Source organism: Dermacentor albipictus, unplaced genomic scaffold (assembly GCF_038994185.2).
Source record: "Dermacentor albipictus isolate Rhodes 1998 colony unplaced genomic scaffold, USDA_Dalb.pri_finalv2 scaffold_14, whole genome shotgun sequence".
In the NCBI taxonomy this organism is placed as follows: domain Eukaryota; kingdom Metazoa; phylum Arthropoda; class Arachnida; order Ixodida; family Ixodidae; genus Dermacentor; species Dermacentor albipictus.
Window position 1 is genome coordinate 12,478,646 of NW_027225568.1, and position 23,893 is coordinate 12,502,538.

Consider the following 23,893-nt stretch of genomic DNA (forward strand, 5'->3'; position numbering starts at 1 on the left):
ATTCCCTATAAAACCCAGCTTTTTCAAGGGTGCTAGGGGGTTAGTTATAGACACCGAAAAAAACCCTTAGGGGTGTAAATTATTTTACAGTGCACGCGTCTTCAGGTAACCTATTACTTCTTCTGAGTTCTTCATCAGAAAAGGATCATTCACTGGTAGTAATTTCAACTTGCGTTGAGGAAAAAGACCTACGGACGTTTGCCAAGTTCCACCTTCTGACACTATAATACGCAGTGGCCATTCTAGTTTATGTGTTTTGATCGAAAAAAACATTTCAAGGCTCCCAGATTTTTTACTTTCGATTTCCCGGACCTGTTTACTGAGGTTTAATTTCTCACAAAGCTTCTTAGCTTCTGATTTCACTTTCGCAAGTGAGACATCACTCCTGCTATGGAACACGGAATCCAAAGCCTCATCTGCCTTCTGTTTCAAAACAATTGTTGGAAGTTAGTGCTGTGTCCGCGTCTTGCCACTGTACTTCGTCCCTTTTCGTGCGCTAAAAAACCTCATTTATGAACCAACACGCCCTAACCTACGCTCTTTTGTTAATTAAGTTAGTAAGCGACTGTTTCCAAGTTTATACGGTCACCAAAACTACTATCCTTACTTCGTATAGCTGTTTACTAATTTGATATTGCAATGGATACTTCCGTTTACGGGTGAAACTACGACTTTTTATTGCGATAGCAATTATATGGACACTTCAGGTGCAGTTTTGCCGTCGCTGCCGCCGTGATGTTGCGTATAAAGTCCAAAGGCGACAACACCGCCGTCGTGCGTCCAATGCTGCATGTGTGGAGTGAATGCACGCGAGGGAAGTCGACGATCGCGGCTCAATCTCGCGCGCGCGAAGGAAGAAAGCGCAGAGCAAACGCGCTCTCCTCCGTCGCGCGAAAGGCCGTGGAACGGTAGGAGAGGGGGAGGGGGCGGTCCTGGTATTTGGGCAGTAACTGCACATTTCGCGAACGGGCGCAAGGGGGCAACTGACAATCGCGGCTCAATCTCGCGCGCCATATATGGAGGAAAGCGGGGAAGCAGCGCGGAAGGGATGGAGGCGGCTTCGACTCCGCCAACAAGTGCGCACATTGCCCGACTCAATCGCACGAAGACGCCTCATACCTTTGTGTGTGGTGTGTTCTCGCCACTCTTGCGTTAAGAGGCAGACCGCACGAAGGTTGCATCGCTCACTGCTGCGGCCGCGCTTGCTCACACCTGCGTTTCGACAGCGAGTCTCCGCGATCATCCAGTGCGATTTGTTGGTGTTTCCTTGTGTGATATGACGCCATTCTTGTAAATAATTTATTATTAATCAAATTTTCAGAAGTTTATATGGCGGATGAAACTACTATCCTTACTTCCTATAGCTGTGTACTTATTTGCTATCGCAATCGATGCTTCGCCTTTCGGGCGGAACTGCGACTTTTGTTAATTAGATGGAGATGACGTAATTTGTTTGCTGTTTTTCTGGCACAGCTTTCTGATGAAGGTGGCGTCGCACACGATCCAAGTAATTATATCGAATTAATAAGAAAAAAACACCAGGAGACTATTCCTCCGCCCAAGGGAAACCCAATGCACTTTTTGCAGTGAAGTTATATTCATTGGTGCGTTTAGCGCTACCATAATGAATAGTCAGAAATTTTACAGCAAGTCTTTGCAGCAGTCCCAAAGATGCATGCCGCCCCAGAATTTCGTGTAGACGACGAAAAAATTGGAGGACGCTTAAGCTTCGCCTTCAAGAGTGGAACGCGATAGCGTTCCCGTCGACCCGCCCAGGGGTGTAAGACAATGGGCTACAGGGCAGCCATCACTTACGAGGCGCCCCGCATCAGACGGGGTGAGCGTCGAGCCATATGGTCGAGCAAGGCGGCGTTCGGCGCAGCAACGAAACGTGCGCCTGAGCAAGCGGAGCGAACCAAAGAACTCGGTATCCCGGAGGGGGAAATGATGCACGCCAGCCAAACGTCGTGGTCGGCACGGGCAGAGAGATAGAGAGATAGTGATCTAAAGAAAGGAAGGACGCTTGATTCTACAGAGGGAGCAAGGCGAAGCGTTGTCAGGGGAGAGAGTCCGAGGCGCGACAGCTCCAATGCGCGCGTGGCGCGCCATCTGTCGGGGCAGCGCCGTACATGGAGAGGAGGGGGTCTTCTGTGTTTGCCGCAAGATGGCTCTCCGTGTGCGGAAAGCGCAGAAGAAATGCAGCGAAACGCACTTCGCTACTCGTACAATTGCGACTTCTGTAAGTTACATGTTCATAATTACCGATATACACCACAGTATAACTTTCCACGGCTCGTTTCGAAGGCAACACCGCATTCACTAGAGGCGCGTTTGTACCTTTTAGAAGCATCGAAATCGTGGCTGAGTGGTAGCGTCTCCGTCTCACACTCCGGAGACCCTGGTTCGATTCCCACCCAGCCCATCTTGGGAGTTGCTTTTTATTTATGGAGTGCCTGCCGTGATTTATCGCTCACGGTCAACGCCGCAAAACGCCGACACCGACGCCGACGACACCGGCTTTTCTGCCACACGAGCTCCTTAACGCTATCGCGTTAAAAGGCCAGGAAATTGCACAGACTTTTGGCCCCTGGACAAGTGCGCTATCATTGCCATGAAGACGTTCGCATACTGCTCCCTCCCCCTTCCTTTCGCGTTATGTCTGAGTAATCTTCCAAAGAGGTATTTAATAAACTCGCGGGATCGAACCCCGGCCGCGGCGGCCGCATTTAAATGGAGGCGAAAAATGGCTTTACTAGCACAAGATGATATCAAGCTCTTCATGCCAAGATCAACTACGGGATGCCCACAGGGTCCACGATGACGCCATAAGGCTCGGCCTGGCGGTGCCGACGTGGACGCGGTCTGCCTCGGTCTGAAATGACTGGGCTTCAGGACACTAATAAATTTTTGTGAATAAATGAATGAAATGTTAAAACACCCTTGTACTTAAATTTAGGTGCTCGTTAAAGAACCCCAGCTGGCCAAAATTTCCGGAGTCTTTCACTATGGCGTGCCTCATAAGAAAGTGGCTTTGGCACGTAAAACTCTTTAATTTAATTTTTTTAATTTAATATAATAAACTTTTGAATAATCAACATAACCCACCAGCATTATCCTCTCACCGTATGGCAATGGTCGGCGTAGGACCAGTGATGTGTGACTCCTGTCCCATGTTTGCACGTGGTAGTAACTTCTTTGTGGTTTCTACAGCACACAATTACTGCGCAGAGGCTCAGGTGCCGGTCATTTTTTACCCCCAAAATGAGTTATTGGTTCCTACATTCTATACGTTCTATTGGCGGCGAGGACATATGCAGTCGCCATGGTTCGATCGGAAGTGCCTCCCTTGCGTACAGTATGAGGGATAACGCGGCCCCTTCCCATAGATTTGGCGGTCGGCGCTCAATAAAAACACCACGTGCGAGCCCTTCTGGACGTTTCTGTAAGTACTCTCGAAACGACAGAAGTTTTTTTTACTGTCAAAATAATCTTGGGTAAAGATAAAGCATAGAATGGTGTAGAGACGCCATCTTTTTACCAAACATGCACAGTGCGCCGTCGCCGCGATGGAGTCCAGCGAACCGGTTCCTTGCCTGAAATGTACGAAATCGCGGAGGGCGAACTATGTGAAATATCTTCTTACAGTGGGCTGCTTGTTCTGTATAACCAAAGGATCATAACAGTATAAAGCCTCAATGCAGCGATCACACTGGTTCGCGGTGACCGACTGCTCCTCTGCATGCATGTCCGCGCACAATGTTTGGCTTTCGCTGCGAGCGTGTTTCCCACCGTGCCGTGAGTGTTAGGCCGTAGCATATTAGCATTTGACAGTGCACAAGCAACTATTGTTGCGTGGACGTTATCAGAGCTGTTCAAAAATAATTTCGCTATATCTATGGACTTGCGACACCTACGGTGACTTGTGATTTGCTCTCGCCACGATTCAATTCTTATGCGAAGCATACTAGCCGCACAACCACGCTCTTGCTTGCTGCGCCGAGCGCGGCCGAGTAGCTACCATTGAGGGTATGAGCCCTTGTTCATTGCTGCGCGTCTCATATGTGGGTCTATTCTCTTTTAAGTTTGCTATGTTTGTTATTAAGTTGCTCTATTTTTATGCGTTGCATATTGCAATCACTCAGTTCAGTCCTTGGGCGCGGCCGGGCAGCCACCATTGACCTTTAGCGCAACCACGTGACTTGACGACACGACAGCCGGAGGAAAGGCTGGGCCCCAACTCGCGCACTATGCAACGCATTCTTGGCTTAACCAAGCTAAGCCTGGCCATTTCTTTATGCGAAGCATACTAGCCGCACAACCACGCTCTTCCTTGCTGCGCCGCGCGCGGCCGCGTAGCTACCATATGACGTCATAACAGCTGCAAAAGCGGAGGCTCAACTCGTGCGCTCGCTTGCGGCCGCGTAGCTACGTAGCCGAGTCTCAGCTCGTGCGCTCGCCTGCGGTCGCACAGATGGTACTGCGGCCTAACTCCCGCTCCTCCCGCTAGGGCACTGACGTCACAACAACATGCGTCAACTCGTCAAGTTGCGAGTGTATCTGTCGCTCGCCACTACTTTACTGATCACCACAGCGTATTTATTGGTTCGAAAATAAAGGAATAAGCAGAGTAACGCATGAGTTGTTTCTTAGTCTAGCCGAACCAAATATAGCCAAGCAACAGCAGTTCGCCAGGCTAAACAGTGGTTCAACAACTAAAATAAAGGCTAGTATGCTTCACATCCTGGGCTTAACCTTAGCTAAGCCACAGCCATTTTTTTCTTTTCTTCTAAATTATTGGGTGTTTCAATACCATTAATTCTGAAGTTGCATCGCACTGTATTTTTATCGGTCTTCCCCGCGAGGAATTTCCCGCTGCTTCTTTTTCTTAATCTAGTATACATTCATTGCTTGGTGCTACCGCAAACATGAACATACGCCATACCTTTGTTTTAATGTGCTTTTTTTATTGTACCTTCAAGGCCCGATGGCGTTACAGAAGGGAGTGGCACTAAATACAGAGCATGTGCAGATAACAGGGTATCAAAATAACAAGAAAAAAATTAGAAAGTGCGGATTAACAAAAGTATTCTCCAATAGTAGTTCTAAAAGCAGATGTATCGGTTATGTTAACAATTGAGGCCGGCAGATGATTCCCTTCATTGGTAGTTTTAGGAATAAATGGATAAAAAAATAGGTTCGTGCGACAGTGTGGAACGCTCAATTTATGCCGATGGTCAGTACGAGATGATATGTATGCAGGTTCGGACAGAAGTTCACTTTTTAATTCCGGATTGTAACAATAAATTTTGTGCAGTAGTGATAAGCGTGCTAACTTCCTACGGGATGATCGGAGAGGGAGGTTTAAAGTAGCCTTTATAGATGTCACGCTTGATGTCCGAGAATAGTGAGTAACAATGAAACACGCGCTACGATTTTGTATAGATTCTATTGCATTTGTTAGGTAATCCAAGACAGGGTCCCATACATAAGAGGCATATTCAAGCTTAGGACGTATTAGTGTACCATTTCCTTTTAATTCTAGTGAACTTGCCACTTTCTAGCATCAACTACTTCACGTATAAATGCTTCATGACATTAGCCGGGCAGCGCGCGTGGGCGAGCGTCTCAGGGCGCGCTTTCTGCTACTCACATGAACATCGCAGCCCCGACGCCGTAGCAGAAATCTGATGACTACTTGCCGGTTCTCAATTTCGCGATCCAAGCATCACGCAACTTCTTGTCCCGCGGGTACGCGTGAAGGCTGACGCCAGGCTCCATAGCGTACGTCCGGCACTCCGGCAGCAAGCAGTAGCCTACCATGTTGGAGGCCTTCAAAGGCCGCCGCTATTATAGTGCTTTCAAGTTTTGTCAAGCAGACAACCAAAGTGGGAAAACCTCCACACTTTATCAGAACCGCAGCGCAGGTGGGACTTGAAACTTTCATTTTCAGCTTGCTTCGGTGCCCCCACACTGTAAAATAATTTACACCCCTAAGGGTTTTTTTCGGTGTCTATAACTAACCCCCTAGCACCCTTGAAAAAGCTGGGTTTTATAGGGAATTACACCCTTATGATGGTTATTTTATATTCCAATAACACCCTATCCCTTGAGGGTGTTTTGAACAACATATTACCCTTCGACCCATGGGGTGTAAGGGTGTGATCAGGAATATATTACCCCTTCACCTATCGGGTGTAATGAGCAATATAATAGCCCTTGAAGTACGGCATGTGGAAGCGGGTACATATGCACTTCATTGTTTGTTTCTAAGTCTACAGTTAGGCTAGCACACAGAAATGTTATGTATGGTGTGCATACAATAGGTAATGTGTTTACAAATGCACTGCATAGCAACTTTGAGAGAAAACACATTATCACTTGTGAGTGTTCTGCATGAAATGGTCCCATTTATCACAGATACAGAGTGACTGCATGGAGGGTCATTTATTCTAGCCTCCTGTACAATATTTTGAGCTTGCACTATGCCTTGTGGTGACAAGTCTTGCGGCCGTTCTACATTGAAGAACAGTCTCATTCAAACCAAAGTTCCAGGACACAGGCGAGGATGATGATGCCTTTTTGCAGCTCCATTCCAATGTCCTAAGGCGAGCCATCATAGATGAAGCCATTTTTTCATTGATCACTGTAGCCATCTGCTTCTTTTCTACCTGCAAAATGATTTGTTGCAATTTAATGTCAGGAAAAGTACACGAAACATGACTAGCAGCGCTTCCCTGCATCATTCACTTTAATATTTCAAGATCACATGAAGAGCAGGTTAAAGAAAACAAGCACAGATAGTGCTTACTTCCAGGAAATCGTTATTTCGAAAGAATAAGGCATTTAATCTGCCACATCATGAATGTAGGAGAGACAGGCTACACAACTATATGAGGGCAATTCAGAAATTATTGCCTCCAAGCCCACTACTTTGCCAATATTACAGCAAACATTTTCAACTTTTTATCATTGATGCACTTATGCTTAAGCTATCGAATGTCACATGCCTCGCCTTCCTATCTCTTCTCGTTCCAGAGTAATCGAGCAATTCATGGCATCCAGTGGTGACGTCCAGTTCAAACAACAGGCTGTAATTGAATTTCTGACTGTGGAAGGTTGTGCGCATATCAACATTCATGGCCATTTGACTGCAGTTTACAGGAATGCCTGTGTTGACGTCAGCACTGTGCAGAGGTGGGCAAAGACTCTGAAAGACCAAAATCCTACCACATCAAATCTCCCGGATCAGCACCGAAATGGATGGCCCACAATGGCTTCTGATGAGGGTCATGAACATCAGCAGATGAGTTGACTCGGTGCAATCGCAGGATCAAGCAACACCAGATTGCAACACTCGCCATTTCCATTGCCTCAGTGAACCACGTCATTAAAGACCTGCGTTACAAGAAGACTTGCGCTTGTTGGGTGTCACGGTAACTGACGACTGACATGAAAAAGTCGAAGCATAGCCAACAAGTTCAATTCTTGTAACCCAAGAGGTTTTTAATTATGTGGTTCACTGAACCAATGGAAATAGCGAGTGTTGCTGCAATCTGGTGTTGCTTGATCTTACGATTGACCCGATTCAACTCGTCTGCCTGATGTTGATGATCCTCATAAGAAGCCATTGTTGGCTGTCCAGTTCGGTGCTGATCCTGGACATTTGATGCGGCTGGATTTTGATGTTTCTCAGTACTTGCCCACCTACACACAGTGCTGATTTCAACACAGGCATCCCCGTAAACTGCTTTCAGATGGCAATGAATGTTGAAGGGCGCAGAACCATCCGCAGTGAGAAATTCAATTACAGCCCACTGTTTCAACCGGACATCACCACTCGATGCCATGCATTGCTCGATTACTTTGGAACGTGAAGAGGAAGGAAGATGGGGCAAGTGACATTCTATAGCTTAAACATCAGTGCATTAAAGATAAAGAGCCAAAATATTTCAGTACTACTGGTAAAGTAGTGGGTTGTGCATCAGTGCACAACCCACTTTTGTGCCTCAGTGCATAAAAGAACATTTTGTTAAAAAAGTAAGTGGAACAACAGTGCATTTTTCTGGCAAGTTTGATGGTGCATATCTCCAAACTGACGCCATTCTGGAAATCAATTCCAAGTAGATACACCTTGTAATCTCACTGGCTATGATTCGTAAATTACAATATGTGCCCCAGATATGTGGTGGCGCTGGCAAACACTCCCAGTGTTCTACTAGGAAGCATAAATACCCAAGAAAGTGATGGGGAAACGGCGCCCGCAGTAGCTCAATTGGTAAAGCATCTAACGCGTAATGCAAAGACGTGGGTTCGTTCCCCACCTGCAGCAAGCTGTTTTTTCATCCACTTTCATTTCCATTAATTTATCATTTCTTTATTTCATTTGTTAATCACAAGTAATTTACCCTAACTTGTCCTTGGTGTCAGTGTTTGCTGGCTTCTTAGGATATGATTAATAAACATCGGGTTTCTTGGTTAAGCCCCTTTCTTTTCGGTTATATTAGCTATAATGTAATTCATTCGAAAGATAATAAATTTTTTTAATTAGTTTAATATGTTTCGATTTCTTGTGCTAGATATATCTGCGTGTTTGAATATTCCTGCTCAAGGACTAGAATTATGCTATATGCAACAGGACTATATTTAAAAATTCCACAAGACTGAAAATCATCGCCCTGCATAAAAACAGTGTGAATTTAAAAACAAGCTTCAGTGAACCTTATTGAATCAGCAAATGGCCAGTGTAACTAGTCTGATCATCCTGGAAATCTTTTGTAGCTTATAAGCATAGTGAATTTCAATTCCACATTTAGGAGTGCAAATTTTTCTAGAAGTCAGCTTTTTCTTTTTAACAGCTAGCATCCCTGCCAGTTTGCTTAAACATAATGTTGCATGACTTCAACAGTACTGCACAATCACTTTTTTCTGCTCACAGTGTCTAGTGATGTGTCTTTAGCATCTGAGATAATTAATGTTCATGCAGATAAACATCAGAAAACATTGCAATAACTGCCAAGGAAATGCAATCATGCGTTTTGTTTACAAAAGAGCATGTGCTCTACCTTCTGCCAGGTTTGTTTTCCGTGTCAGGCTAGAACGGAACTTGCACAAGAGGCACCTTTTGCATCCATGAAGATATTTTATGAGGTTATGGTGGTGTCGAAACATGACATCAACCATAACACTTTAAACTATTTTATGAAACAGGTATTTGTACAAAGATAGAAAAGGCACCAATTTTGAATTTATCACATTTGGTTTAGAGTACCATAGTATAAATGGCTCAACTAGTACAGGTACGCAAACGGGCTAGTTGGTATTGGTCGATGACGTTAGACAATGTGAACTCGACAAAGGATGGAGAAAGAGGCGATAGCATTTGTTCCATTTCTCGCCACTTTTGACGTCCCTTGTACAAGTCTGCGCTGTCTGTCGAACATCATGGATCAACTAGTACAGCCTGAAAAAAATATGTCATGAAAGAAAACTTGACTTTCAACCTCGACAATTCTGCCTGTTAGGTATTATGGTTTCTTTAGAACTTATTTCTTTATACAAAGTCAGACCCATCAAGTAAAGCTTACTGAGAAAGAAATGAAGAACAACGTCAACACCTCTCAAGGCACATGCATCAAAGGAGTCAGAGCATCATACACATTACCTTTAGGTGCAAGAGTATTCTCTTTCTTAGGCAAACTGCATTTCTAGTTTCTTAAAGCCTATATATTTATTTGCCACAGCTATGGGAAAATCACAAGGTGGAAAAGATGTGTTGGTGCAATTTCAACTATTATGTACAACAGCAAAAGGTAAAGCACAGGAAGTCTCACTGCTCCTCTGTCTAAATGACATTCAGTTTCATTTGTCATGTCCACTCCTATCCTGATGGCAGCAGAAACAGTAAGACAGCAACGTGGTTCAGAAAGTAGATGAAGGAGCTGATATCCTAGCTGACATAAAGAGTAAAAAAAGGGAGCTGGTCAGGCCATGTAGTGCAGACGTGAGACATCATTAACTAGCGCGAAAAAGACAACGGACGACAGCTAGAAGCACACAGGACAGAACTCTAGGCTTCAACTGAAATTTTGGCTACACAGAAACATAGGATTCAGGGGATGCGACCTCAACGCATGGAAGCAACATTTATCTTTCCTTTTCCCTGCCTGACACAGGAGGTATTGGAGCCAATCGATGGGCAGGTTCATTTCGAGATACGAACACTCTTTTTTGGCGAGAGCAAGGGAGGGGTGCTTACACACTTATCACCCGCTTTTCGATGCGAAGTGCTTCGAATATTTTCTTGTCGACCTGCCTCTAGAGCCGCGTGGGCAGATGAGTGCTTTGAAACTGCTCAGTGCATGAGCACTTACAGCAATGATTGGCCAGATGGCCACCAGCCATGACAGATGCCCTATCTTTCTTCCCCCAAGCGGTCGTTTAAACACCGACCTGTTTTGCTTGAGGGCACATAGGGCAGCTTTGAGTGCCTTGGTGGCTGGTGGCCACATGGCCAATCATTGCCATATGTGCTCATGCACCAAGCAGTTTCAAAGCAATCGTGTGCTCAGGCAGCTCCAGAAGCAGGTACATAGGGAAATATACGAACCACTTTGCATCAAAAAAGTGGGGAATAGGTGTGTAAGCACCCGTCTCTGGCTCTTACCAAGAATGTTCGTAAGTGAAATTAACCTGTTCATAAATTTGTTCCGATAGCTCCTGTGTTGTTTCTGTCCGTCGACATTCTGTGCATTCCATGTTTCTGTGTAGCAAAAATTTCAGTTGAAGTCTAGACTTCTTTCTTATGTGCTTCTTGATGTTGTCTTTTTCACGCTAGTTATTGATGTCTCAAGTCTGCAATGAGCACCAACTAGCCCAAGTGCCTTCTTCAACCATGTAATGCATAGGGCAGATAACCGGTGGCACATTCGAGTTACAGAATGGATGCCAAGAGAAGAGAAGGGTAGTCAAGGACGGTTGAGAAGTAGACTATGATGAAGTCAAAAAATTTTGCAGGCCTCACTTCGAATCAGCTAGCGCAAGACAGGGGTAATTGGAGCTCACTGGGGGAGGTCTTCATCCTCCGGTGAAAAAAATATGTAGGCCAATTGTGATGAAAAAAGTATACCTGTCGGGTCAGACGTCTTCACTGTCTTTTCAGCAACATGTAGGCCCAAGACAGCCAGTCGGTTCCCATGCAATTGCTTCATGCTGACTGCAACTGCATGGGCACAAGAAAACAACCCACCATTAATACCATTCGAGATTGACGACTCAATAAAAGAACCTCTCAAAACTGCAAATACAATTAAGCATTTACCAGCTTAATACATATATAAAGGCCAAGAATAGTTACAATAACCAGACACTTTATAACTAGACATTAAAATAAGGTAGTGAAGCGTACAATAACCGTAGGACGCTAAGTGCAATTCATTTCAGAAATACTGTTGACAACTGACAGGACGCCTTAGGCAGGGTTCAGTCACACAACAAGAAAACAAATAGTAGTAATAATAAGCACGCCTGCGTGAAACCAAGAAACGAGTACAAGGACGAGAAAAAAATTGATTAGGCTCGGTGTGCTTATTTATACAAAAAGATAAATTTATAAACAAATAGCGCAACCACGCATTCATCCGCAACAGCACGACAGCTTCTATAACAAACGAGCACAACTTAAAGCGATTGATAAGTACGTAGCCGGGACGGTCGTGGTTCTTTTGTTTTGCATTAGTTCTAGTCATGAAACCACAAGCATTGCAAGCTGCCTGCGCCATTACCTACCACGGGACCTCCGACAAAAAAAAATAATAAATAATAACAATTGAGTGAAAGTACACAAGCGACATTTAATACGGTTGTCACACTGCACACTGTTGGCCGCGATCGATCCTGACTGGAATCGAATTTCTGGACGCGTTTGGCCTCGTTGCACAATCGGTGGACGGGAGCCAATCGCGGTCGAAAATTTCGATCCAGAACGCGCTCAATCGTGCTCGAAAGTGGCCGTGTGACACCGGTATAAGTCTGCGCCCATCTTTGGTAACAGAAAGAACCAATTAGTCAAACCAAAGTATTACTTCCCTGCCTGCGCCGAATACTGACGCGTAGCAGTACTTAATTCTCTACAACTCTAGTTGAGGACACGTGAACAATGAAACATTCATTTTTTTTTTCTGTTTCACATTCGGTGCCCATAGGCTACGCCTGGAGTACATATACTACACTCGCATCCAACACACCTTGCGCTGTCCTTTAAATAAATTACGCGAAAATTACTACCACAATGACGCACCATAAAAAAAGCGACGCTGAACGTGGCTACGTACGTACCTTTTATATGAGCAGTTCATGCGCCTTGCAAAAGGCCCTCGGTTTGAAGGCGGAGCGCTTTCACGATCTGTACTCTGGGCACGCCGTTTCGTTTACGTAGTGGATGGACCATGTTGACGATGCATTCCGCCGAAAAACAAAACGTCCACTTCATCACTGTTGAGGCCGAATGGAAGATGTTTTCTCCTTCGCCACGAATGACGGCCGTCGTAGGCGTAGTAAACACACTGTCACAAAGAAACACCGATGTCGTAGGCCGCTGGTGCTCTTCTTTCTCACGCATAATCGCGTCGCCTTCACTCCGGACGCTCACTTCGCGTCGATGAGCACAAAAGTACACGAAAACAACGAGGTGGTACAACCTAAACGCAGCAAAAAACAATCTATTTACTCACAACTTCAAGAATGTCACGGAGAACACACACATGTGCTCCCGGCGGCCCGCCGCGAGACGCAGGAAATGACGTAGCGGCGATAGCGGCGACACCCGTCGGGGGAAGTTATTTCAATTTCGGTTTCGTTTTCAAGGCATAAAAACAAATATTCTTTTAAACTATGTGTGTGTATTACTTTCAAAGCTATTTATTTTATGCTACCTCTAAGCCATTTTCTGTGTTTACGGGTAGTTTCACTGGAAATTTATTTCCAGAAACATGAGCTGATATCAAATCAAATGGGGCAAAGGTGGGCTGGTAACTGCGTGTAAGTGAATTGATTTGTCGATGCTTTCTTTTTTGTTTGTTTGCTTGGACGTTCATTTGTAAAGAGACGTGGCCCTTCCTGATTGTATAAGATACAGAGGTACTTGCGAGTCTGTCTTTTCTTTTATGCACAGAGAAACAGAGAGAGAAAAAAAGCTTTAATTGGCATTTTCAAGAAGTTCACAATGCTCATATTTCTGAACTGGAGTGTTCACTCAAATTTTAAATAGCTTGGATTAACGGCAGATATAAAAGTACTTGCATAATAGCTTTCTAAACGTATAGGCGACACCACGAAATTTCACATGTGCAGAATTACACGAAAACCTTAAGTTTCCAAGTACGAAAAGTCTTTCTTTGCCTGCTGTCGTGTAAGTGCAACCGAAGCGAATCCAGATCTCGGGGTTTTTTTTTTCTTTGTTTTTATGAGCGGATGAGCGAGTGGGGCCTATGACCGCTCAAAAGAAAGAACAAATATAACAACGATTCCCCTCTGGTGGACAGCACCGTGAGTTGTCGTTGTCATAATCTGATGTCGGTCTTTGTCTTACTGCAGTTGCTTATAATAGCAGTTTGACGGGTAATGAGGAAGATATACTCAAAATCGAGGTATTTTGTGCATGCGGTAGACAAGTCATTTTCGACCCAACTACGCTCGCCCTCAAACTACCACGAGCAGAGCAATTTAGTATTGTTCCCATTCAATAGCTGTGCCTATACCATCGCCGAACCCCTTTGCTCGGCGAGGGTGCAGCTGTGGTAAAGGCTATTGAATGACAACAACAATTTCCTGGCAAAGTGTGGGAACTGTGATGACATTTCGTCTGGGTGTTGGCTTTAAGCATTCTCTTGTCTCCCCTTAGTACCATACTGTCTCTCCTCTGCGCTGTTTCATGTGAGTACAAAAAAGTAAGTGCTGCACCTTCTGCACTACTTTTGCGGTGGGTGGGGGTGGGCAGAAGGGGGCTAACGCGTAATTAGTCTTCCAGAGGGCATTGTGTCGATGGCCAGGGTGTTTCAGTGGGCATTGTGACGGCCAAAGAGGTCCAAAGAGCATTGTAGCGATGCCCATGAAGTTCTCGCTAAAAGGACTCGCACACGCCTTCCCCGCGTCCCTCTCATGTTCATTATGCACGCTCTCAAACCACCCGCCGACGCGGCTGGCAAGCCAGTGACAGCAGCAGCAGCAGAATTGGAAAAAGTGAGGGAGGAGGCATAGAAAGCTTCGCTTTAAAATCTGGTAGAGCGCCCCTGTGCACGCTGTAACCTGCAATCCAGAGCTCTGGTGTTTTGACAAAATTCAATTTCATTCTGCAAAGTATTTCTTTCCCGTATTCAGCATGTGCACCTGTCCTACCCGTCTCGCGAGGGGAGACGGGCGAGTCTCGCGCAGGTCTACATATGCCAAGACATCGCGAACGTACTTGGCAGGTGGGCAGTAGCGCGCACACTTGAAAAATGCCTCACCACTGTTCCGTGAACAAAGATTGGTCTGCAAATGCCCCGCCAATTTATGGAATCTTGTTATATCTACAATGATTGGCTTGATATCCTATTCATGCATTCAATAATACTGTCTCCAATTTGGGAGGGGAAATATTTCAGTAAATACCGTTGTTAGTCGGTGTTGTAAATACTTTATGCATCGCAAGTTGTACGTTGGTTCTCTATACTTTCTTAGATTATTCTCCCTTTCTTTTTGAGCACTCCGTTCAGGCAGCTGTTTGTAAGCCAGTAGAACGTTCCTTTACTATACAACTACAAACTTAATAGTTTTTTTTGTACAGCCAGCTTCGTAAATTGACGCAGACGCGAAGCCATGAGCGTTTTGCACGGCTCTTTCTGCAGATGCTGCTTGAGCAAAGCATTGTGGTGGGTGAGAAGGCTCAAGTTTGCCAACGAACCTACCTTGTTTATAAACTTGAGAGAAGCAGAACGAATTGGGGTTATTGATTCGGCGAAAGAAGGTCAGGTGGGGTCAAAGCTTCTCGAATCGGCGTATCTTTTGTCCGCGTATGGTTCGTCGCACCCTTTTCTACCTGTTTTGTCATGCTTGAAAGAAACCTAGACGACCGCACTGCTTTAGAGCAATTGTGGCGCGTCCAGCTGCATGCTGTCACGTGGCCTATTCATTTTGCTAGATTCCTGGCGTCCCAAAAGCAAGAGCTGCACTAGTTCTGCCTTGCTGAAACATTTTGAACATTTTTCTTTTGGTTAAGTATTCAATACTAAAAAAAAGTAGGTGCGCGCTTTTGGATTCCGCGGAATTTGTGCGTGACGACATTTAGGAACTGTGTGCCACCTAGAACACTGTGACATAATAGATAGTAGTGCTTCAGCAACAGGTTTTTCCCAGGACATATTTAAAATGGCTTATCAAAACAGACAGTGAAACGGAGGGGGACTCTCTTCAGGAGTTTTGTCGGCTTTGAAAGCCCGACATGAGGGGGGAAGGGCTTGGGGTAAGGCAGGGCCCATTTCTGGACCCTCCACTGGTTTTTAGTGCCGTGGGACACGCCGTCTCTTCGTGCAATTGTATGTTTGTGAATGTGATAAAAACAAACAAAAACACCCTTGCACCCACCCCCAATATTCTTAGTCAGTGCACCCTTTCGGTGGGTAAAAGGGTGTTATGGCATCTAGAACTGCCCTATGCTTCGCAAAAAGTCATGATGATGGGATGTTTCTTGAATGAAAACACCCTTCAAGGGTGTTATGATTCGCAATTCTCACCATCAAGGGTGTAAATTATTTTACTGTGAAAAGCAGCCGAAGCGGCCGCTTTGTCCACGTGATCCCTCATAACATGTCACGCCGATGGCAGCGCCAGCTTCTCCACTGGAGCTCGCCCCCAATAGTGATTTCGTGGACCTCTGTGTATATCAGTTGCGTTGCTATACCCAGGGCGTTTGTCAATGTAGAAGGGGATGCTGTTTATTTTAAAGCAAGTGCCTGCGATGGAAAAATCGGGCTGCATAGTAATCTACATAACGTAAATATTTATTTTATTTATTTCAGAATACTGCAGGCCATTGCTTGGCCCAAGCAGGAATGAATTTACATTGTTACATAACCAAGAGAATAAAATTTATACGATATTAGCAGCACACGTATATCAATTAATCAATCAATCAATCAAGTTTTATTTTCGCCGCAGAGAATACATTGTTACTGCGAAAATAGGGGGCCACAGAAAAAAGCTGCATCTGTGCAGCTTGACTAAGCTCTAGCCACCCCGTACAACAGCAGTGACACGACGATTTCTTATCTTGATTCAGTTATATAAACATATCATCAAATAAACGATCAGACAGTCCGATCACAAATGACAATTACTAGAACAATTAGAAGCATAAGCAGTCAAACAAACAGGTCAAATAAGGTTTAGTTAGTAAGGGCCAGAACGTTCACACCTTTCCGGTCTAGCTCATTTAGTGTAGTTGCCAGGGCGTAGTCGCGTGAAAACCTATCAAAAGAATAAACAAAAAGTATAGAGTTATTCAATAAAAGCAGCACGGATACGAAATATAGATATTATCAGGTCAGTAGACGATGTAACGCATCAGAAAAATTTTGTGAGGAAAGAACAGATGCCGGTAACGAATTCCAATCTTGCACTGTTCTAGGGAAAAAACTGTACTTAAAACTGTTAGTTTTGGCAAGAAGGGGAGCAAGTGAATGCTGTGATAGGAGGATGTGGGCCCAGGCCTCAAGCACACAGGGATGGCACAATGAACACAGAGAGGCTTTAATGACACGGGGACGGGACTAGAATAACATGCACGATAACACATACACAGTTCCTTTCCTAAATGTCTCTCGGTTAAGTATAGTCACGCTCAGCGTCAATGTAGGAAGGCGTCCGATAGCGCGTCGGTATCACACACTCACGGCACGAAGAGGCGCAGAGATGAATCTCGAGCGGCGAGTGGCGCAGGTGCTGGAGGCCGGGGCGGGTGCCCGGCACACGACGAGCCACTCGCGCGACAGCAGGATCGGGACGTCGGCCCGCCACAGGGTAGACCGTTCGGAAGGCTTAGCTGCACCGGAACATGCCGGTGTCGGATGCTCGCCCAGCAGTGGAGCAGGCCGGTTGAAGGCCAAGGACAGCCCGGCCTGTTCTGCCAGCACACCCAGGAACACCGGCCTTGGGTAGATGACTGCTCGGCTCGTACGGAAGGCCAGCCCAGGCAGCTCAGGCAGATCGCATGGCTGCCGTCTCCGCCCAGACACCGGTCCTTCTCTTCCTCTTCGTCCGTCGCCGCCGCACAGCAATCACGCGCATTCGGCCGCGACATTCAAAAAGTCCAAACTCCTATCACATTTCCCCCCAAGTTCAAGAAGTCGAGGAGGGTAGCACTACGGAGTATCACAAGTGACACAGTTCAAATTATTACTCTCATGACAGATTAGTCCGTGTCCGTAGCTATTCTACTTAGATAGTCTGCACCAACGTTATCACATCCACGAATATACTCCACATGAAAGTCATAATCCATGAGGAGTAAACTCCAACGCACGCGACTGTTCACGTGCTTCGCCGAATTGAGGTATCGCAGTGGTTGGTGGTCGGACTGTAGGATGAACGGTTTACCATAAAGGTACACATAAAATTTCTGTACAGCCCACACTATGGCGAGGCACTCCCTCTCAATTGTGGAGTAGACAGCTTCACGCGGCAGAAGCTTGCGGCTATCGTAGGACACGGGATGCAAACGCCCATCGGGTTCTTGCAAAAGAACTGCTCCGAGACTTCTCGACTTCAGCTTTGAGTCGCTGATCCATAGTCAGTTGGTTGGAAATGGCGATGTCATTTGATGTCTGCGTTCCGACGAGTGATGGGTAAAGCGGTGTTGTCTCTCCAAGCTCTAGACCTGTCTCGTCATCTGTACTCAGTGGGGCGCGTCCGACTGAATGGCGCGGCACCTTTCGTTGACAGACGTCGCACGATTTAACAAACCGTTTCGTCTCCGACTGGACCCTTGGCCAGTAAAATTCAGCAACAATTCGATTCACCGTTCTCGTCATACCCTGGTGACCGGCGAGGATCCCTTCATGAGCCAACTTCATCACCATTCCCCTGAGGGCTTTTGGCACCACTAGCTGATCTAGTATTTTCCCACCTTGCACTGTGTGCTTCCTGTATAAAATGTCGTTCTGTAGGTAATATTCACTTGCGCGGCCATCCGCGACCATCATCTTGCCGACGTTTTCGAAGCATGTCCTCAGAGACCCATCGTCTCTCTGTAAAGCTTTTAGTTTGCCTTGCTCTATCCCAGTGACTGCGAGTTGCGGGACAGGCAGAGTAGGCAGGGACCGTATCTTCGTTTCCTTTGTCACAGCAACGAGCTCGGTACAAAATTCACAGTCTTCTTTATGTTTCGAGGATGCGGCTGCGTTTTTAGCTGTGGACAACGTTTGCCCCTCTACGTCTGGTAGCTCTGCTTGAGCGGTGGATGACATCCTGTTGGCAGGGTAACTCGTCTTGTCGCTGTTATGTTTCAGCGGAGACCATGAATTGGTCGGGTCATCAGGTGCACGGGCACCTTCAATGTTTCCCAGTACCACATCATACAGGGGATCTCGCATACATTTAACTCGCGCGACGCCGGTAAAGAACGGACTGTCTAAGTATACTATGGCTTCCGGTAAGTAGTGGATTGTGCAGTCCAGGAACATTACTGGACTTCTTGTTCCTGTCATTTTGTTCTCAGGTACCAAAGAGAGTCGCACGACCACGGTATTGCAGTCATTGTCTCGTAAGACAGACACCGGTTGTGATTCGAGAAAGCCTCTTCTCACGGGCAGGTTTCCACTGTCACATCTGGGACCTTGTCGCATTAACGTCATGTTGACTATTGGGACCGTTTCGCCACCTTGAAGCACTACGTATCCGCCACTCTCTTCTGTCAGCTTTACGGCTTGCGATGGAGCCAGAATACACGAAGCTTGTCCTTGATTTTTCCTTCTTGAGGTTTCACCTCCTTGTCCCTTTCTGCCGGACCATCCGCGACCTGTAGAGTCCTCTTTAGTCCGAGACCAGCACTCCGAAGCTCGATGTCCTGCTTTATCACAAAGGAAGCACCGATTAGTTGCACGTGGCCTCGCTGTTGGAGGTTCAGACTTGCGAGCAGAGTCCAACACGACCTCCTTGGATAACTTTTCTCTACCTAGATTGGTCAGGTTTTGTGCCTCTATAAAACAATCGGCATTCTTTGACAACATAGCGAGGGTCTTACAGTTCCTTTCTTTCAGGAACACTCGCAGTGACGCAGAACATCTTCTCAAAAACTGTTCAGCAATCATGGTGTCCCTGAGGGAGTCGAAGGTCCTCTCAATATGGGACATTTCAAGCCAGTGGTCAAAGTAGCCCGATATTCTACCTGCATATTGTAGGCCAGTCTCATTGTCTTCGGGCCTTGCGTTTCGAAACTTTTCTCGGTATCCCTCAGCAGTCCACCGAAAGCGCTGGAGGAGAGTAGCCTTCAGCTGGTCGTAGTCTAGGGCTGCATTAGAATCAAGCCGTCCTATGACCGTCAACGCTTCTCCTGTCAGGCAGAGGCTGAGGGAGAGCGCCCATTTTGCGCGGGGCCATTCCTGACTTGTTGCCACTCGCTCAAAACGTTGCAAGTAAGCGTCTAAATCATCCCGGGCTTCGTTAAAGGGCGGGATCAACTTATGAGGACTGAATAGGTCAGGAGCCGCCCTGGTAACCGACTGTTCCGTAGTGCTGTCTCTCTGTGCGCTTTGTACGCCAGTAGTCTTTTCCTGGAGCTCAATCTTGAGCTTTAGCACTCGTTCGTCCGCTTCTAGTCGTAGACGCTCTTGTTCTGCCTGCGCTTCGGCCTGCAGCGCCTGCGCTTTCGCGTCTTCCCGATGTTGGGCGCGCTGGTCGCGTTCCCTCACGAATTCTGTATCAATCCAACGCTTTAACTCCGCTCATGTCATTCCTAGCTCTTTCCCTATGGCGTACAACCTCTCGATCTCCATCGCTCCTCCTGTGCGTTTGAATATCCTGGCAGGCTCGCCAAAATTTGTGATAGGAGGATGTGGGCCCAGGCCTCAAGCACACAGGGATGGCACAATGAACACAGAGAGGCTTTAATGACACGGGGACGGGACTAGAATAACATGCACGATAACACATACACAGTTCCTTTCCTAAATGTCTCTCGGTTAAGTATAGTCACGCTCAGCGTCAATGTAGGAAGGCGTCCGATAGCGCGTCGGTATCACACACTCACGGCACGAAGAGGCGCAGAGATGAATCTCGAGCGGCGAGTGGCGCAGGTGCTGGAGGCCGGGGCGGGTGCCCGGCACACGACGAGCCACTCGCGCGACAGCAGGATCGGGACGTCGGCCCGCCACAGGGTAGACCGTTCGGAAGGCTTAGCTGCACCGGAACATGCCGGTGTCGGATGCTCGCCCAGCAGTGGAGCAGGCCGGTTGAAGACCAAGGACAGCCCGGCCTGTTCTGCCAGCACACCCAGGAACACCGGCCTTGGGTAGATCACTGCTCGGCTCGTACGGAAGGCCAGCCCAGGCAGCTCAGGCAGATCGCATGGCTGCCGTCTCCGCCCAGACACCGGTCCTTCTCTTCCTCTTCGTCCGTCGCCGCCGCACAGCAATCACGCGCATTCGGCCGCGACATTCAAAAAGTCCAAACTCCTATCACAATGCTCATGAACGGTCCGAGTCCTTCTCACTAGAGGACGCTTAATGCCCTCTGGAAGCTGGAGCTTATTTTTTTCTGTTAAACTATTGAACAAGAATATCAATCTATTAACCTTTCTTGGAGTTTCAAGTGTATGAATGTTATTTGAGATCATTACCTGCGAGGAGAGCCTTCCCTTTTGTATTTTCCGTATATAAACCTAACCGCTTTCCTATTGACTTTTTCAAGGACCATTACATCTTTTTTCGTGTATGGGGCCCACACTACTGAAGCGTATTCAAGTAAAGACCGCACACAAGTTTCGTAGGCCAATTTTTTTATGTGTGTAGGGGCAGTTTTTAGCTTTCTTCGTAAAACCCACAGCTTTCGAAATGCAGCTGCAGAAATATTAGTAATGTGAGCCGACCATTTTAACTTATTGTCAATTGTTATACCTAAATACTTATATTTCTCAACTTCCAAAATTATGTTGCCGCGAAGAAAGTAAGGAAGCAAACTAGGAGACGTCTTTCTAGTTATATGTAAGAGAGCAGTTTTTTCATAATTAAGTTCCATAGCCCATTTCAGACACCATTCTTCAATGGCAAAAACTGCTTTTTGTACGGAGCTGTGGTCATGTTCTGACGAAATTTGTTTAAACACAACACAGTCGTCTGCGAATAACTTAACAGAGACGCCTTCAGGAACAACCGTAACTAAATCAATATATTAAGTATATATTAATAATTATTAATATATTAAAAACAACAATGGTCCCAGCACACTTCCCTGAGGAACTCCTGAATGAACATTAACAACACTAGAAGCGGTCTTATTAATTTCCACATATTGCCGTCTGTCTGTAAGGTAGGCTTGAATCCATCGAATGATAAAAAATGGTACTCCCATACATTCCATCTTATAGAGAAGTTTGCCATGTGGCACCTTATCAAAGGCCTTGTTAAAATCAAAGAAAACCACGTCTGTTAGCCCGGACATATCAAGCACCCGCGCAAATTCATGTACAGACAAAACAGTATGAGTAACTGTGGATAACCCCTGCCTAAACCCATGCTGATTATCACACAAAAGATTGTGGTCGCTCAGGAACTTTCGCAGGTAACCGGTCAAAATGTGTTCCAACATCGTACAGCAACTGCATGTTATGGAAACAGGCCGATAATTTGAAACTGACAATCGGTCACCTGTTTTATATTCGGGAACCACACGTTCTATCTTCCAATCTGAAGGAATTTTTCCATTTGCTAATGAGAGTTTAAAGATGTCTGTGAGGCAACCTGATAGTTGTTGTGCGTAACGCCTCAAAATACATTCGGAAGACCATCGGGTCCAGCGGATTGTTTAGTGTCCAGTTTCAAGAGCATCGCCAGGACACCCTCACGAGTTACTTCGATGCCATCCTCTGGTGCAGCCACTGCTTTTATTTCATATTAATCTAATTCTGAAAACACCTCGTAGAAATACTGATTAAAATTATCAGCTATTTCGCCAGCGTCAGTGATACTCGTGTCCCTAACTTTTATTTTAGTAAGTGCATCTTTGGGTTTACTAAAGTGCTGCCGAAATTTTTGCGGATCAGTCTTCTGAAACTCTGCTAAAGGGTGCGAGAAATATTTAGTCCTGGCGCAGCTCACTTTTGATAATAGGACACGTTTGATTTCTATAAACAATGGCATTGACGTCCCCTGCTTCTTACGATATCTCTTAAGTCTACGCTTAATGTGTATAATTTCCCGAGTAATCCAATGATGTTTCCGCCTATTAAGTATTTTTCTGTTTGGAAGGTATTTTTCAATGCAATTCTAAGCACGAATAAAGTGAAAATCAGACATCCACCCGTTCGTAGCAATTGCTACAAAGGAAACCGATACGGGTTCCTCGAAAGAAAAGCATCGTAGTTGAAGAAAAATTAGTCCTGGTCCGGGACGAACTGTAGCAATTGCTACGAACGGGTGGATGTCTGATTTTCACTTTATTCATTACTTCTCTCCACCTTGCGGGTTTCCGCAGAACTACTACGTCAATGCTAAGCACATTAGCGAACCATTGCCAAGAGCTTTGCACATCATCACATGTAATCCCAACATTTTCTTCAATATAGTCAATAATCGCCACATCGTCAGCTCTACTAAATTCCTTAACTGTAGCGACATCAAGCGCATGTGTTTTTGATTTTTCAACCTTCCAGGAAAAAGAAATTAATTGATGGTCAGATATGCCGGGTTCAATTGTAACAGTTCCTTCTCTAAATCCTTCACTAATGAACAGCAGGTCAAGAATTGATGTTCCGCGAGTACATTCAGTAACTATTCGGTCAAGACCAAGAGCAAGCATACTATCATGAATTCTATCGCTCGTATGCGATAACCCAAAAGACAAGTTGTTCCAATTTAATAAAGGCAAATTAAAGTCACCCGTTACAATCACATTCTTGTTTCGTAACAACAACAAGCGATCATACAATTTACTCAAAAAGCTTTCATCAGCGTCCGGAACACGATGAACTGTACACAAATGAAACGCCGTTTCCTTCACTTTGATTTAAAAAAAAAAGGTTTTCATGCTCAGCAATCTGGCTTTCTACGTCAACATCGACACAGGATTTAACAACCACAGCAACACCACCCCCTCTAGATCCTCGGTCCCGCCAATATAACTGATAACCTGGTGGGACTATGTCATCGTCACTGATTTGGTCGTGTAGCCAGGTTTCAGTTTTGACACACACGTGCGGATCCAAAGAGAGCAAACAATCTTCTAATTTATCATTTTTGTTCAGAATGCTTCTTGCATTGAAAGAAACTAACCGCACATCGCACGTATCTGGCCACTAACTTTCATATATAGATGTGATGTTGCGTTCTATCAATGTTCTCGAGTTTAGAGCAGCATCCCATTTATAGTACAGCCCATCGATCTTCAACTTGTAATAAACCAAGGAAACCTTAGTTCCAGCCTTTTTTTCAAGTTTTGCACATTGCCAAAGATGCTTGCGTTTGCACAACGTTTCGGCGCAATAGTCATTATCGATTTTAATGTTTTTTTTCCTTTAGTTTAGATACATTGCTCCAGACTGCTTGCTTTTCCCTGTAGTCCCGAAAGTACATTATGACAGGGCGATTAGAAGAACTTTTCCCCAGTCTATGGATTCGAGCTACAGATGAACACTGCACTCCCAATTTAG

General features: G+C 45.7%; 1 protein-coding gene across 1 annotated transcript in view; it reads left to right on the forward strand.

Annotated features, from left to right (window-relative positions):
• LOC135905862 (whirlin-like) overlaps nt 1–23,893 on the forward strand; it is a 639,865-nt gene that overhangs the window by 44,629 nt on the left and 571,343 nt on the right. The gene's annotated exons all lie outside the window — the stretch shown is intronic.